The sequence below is a fragment of the Nematolebias whitei genome, chromosome 18, assembly GCF_014905685.2.
Source record: "Nematolebias whitei isolate Nwh7 chromosome 18, NemWhi1, whole genome shotgun sequence".
Taxonomy (NCBI): Eukaryota; Metazoa; Chordata; class Actinopteri; order Cyprinodontiformes; family Rivulidae; genus Nematolebias; species Nematolebias whitei.
Genome location: NC_056515.1, coordinates 20542833 through 20544559, shown reverse-complemented (window position 1 = coordinate 20544559; position 1727 = coordinate 20542833).

The window sequence follows — 1727 nt, the reverse complement described above, 5'->3', positions numbered from 1 at the left end:
TATATATATAATGAAATAAACTACTACTTACTACTTGTACTACTATTTCTACTTCATGGTTTTTCACTTATCACAGGTCTTCAGGGTGTGTGATAAATGAGGGACTATTGTATTTAATATAATACAATTCCAACCTTAGCAATATGGTTAGCCAGTAAATATGATGCTCTCAGAGCAGACTTTCCTGATCACTTTTTTCTTGAAGAAAACTCCAAAGGCTTGTCTTTTAATGAAGGGTATTTAGTCTTTGTGTGGCAAATTAGTTTTAAAAGTTTTAGGACTTCATTGGATAGCCGTTTGTCTTTTTGCTTTTTCAAAAAAGCTCTTCGGTGATATTCTATTTACTCATTTTGTTAAAGTTAGTCTGAGAGCTTGCTGGTGCATGAAAAGTAACTGTGACTGAGTCAAGCACTAAAACTGCATGGATGGAAATTATTTTCAAAATAAAATGCCATAGACTAATGCAATTAGAAAAAGATTCAAATTAAAACTTTTTATTCCTTCTGTGCAGTCCAGAACCAAATGATCCATGGTCTGGTGTCCCTATATTAGAGGATTGCACCATGCCAGTATGACGTTACAGCCACGTGTATCATTCCTGCACAAGGTTGATTCTGTCTAGGCATGAGTCCAGGGTAGCCCCTCCTGCTTCACATGATCAACAACCAGTGCATAAAGAGCCACTGCAGTCTTAATCTGCGCCTGAAGACCTCACCAACAGCCTGCAAAAATAATCCATGTTCTGGATGATTTTTTTTTACATCATAGGGTCATCTAGTGTCAAGAAGCCTTCGATAGATTCACTGATGATTTAGACTGTGGTACTTCTGACCATAATTCTCCACTTCAAAAGATAATGCTCAGTGATTTACCTCAAAATATCTCTCCTCCACATTCTTTCCCAGATTTGGTCACGTCTATTTCCAACAATTAAAAAGACTTGAATGAAGGCTTCAAACAACTGTTCACAAACTAATGGTCGCTGTTGCTACAAAACACACCTGAGAGTTTCCAGGATTTTACAATGTAGATGTGAGGTCATTTAACTTTGTTGACTGACATTACAATCAGTGAGCACTAAAATAATAAAATATTGCTAAAATATGATTTAGAATCACCGTCACAATTACAAATATATTCAAAAAAAAGTTGATACGGTGTGTTCTTGTTTGTCGTCTTGTCTGGAAACATTTTTACTCTAGTTTTCTGTCTCTTCTGCAGCTATATGTGTGGACGGGACCTTCCATAAGTACGTGTTCACACCAGACGGAAACTGCAACAGAGAAGCGTTTGATGTGTATCTGGACATATGTGACGATGACGACTTCTGAGAGGGAAAACGAACGAGGAAGAGGAGACCGTTTCTCTGAGCTGAAGAAACTGTTGTGGTTTGGAGAAGGACTATCAAGCAAAGGACTCAGTGCTGTGGCCTGTTTTACAAAGTGTTGAACATGTGACCTGCTGCATGTATTATGGAGCAGTGTGAATACAGATAGAGTTTTTATGAGCCTGTAACTTCAGGCTGCCTGCTTGATGATAAACACCAGTAATGTGTTGTATTCATGAAAGTTGGCAGTTAAAATCTGAATAAATCAAACAACTAAATAAACGCATCATTGATGTTTTTATTACTACAAATAATAGTTATAAAAATTTTAGTTTTGAAAGCTGTTTGTCTTGCACCTTCTCGAGATTTAGAAGCAAATTAACAGATTTAATTAACAGAA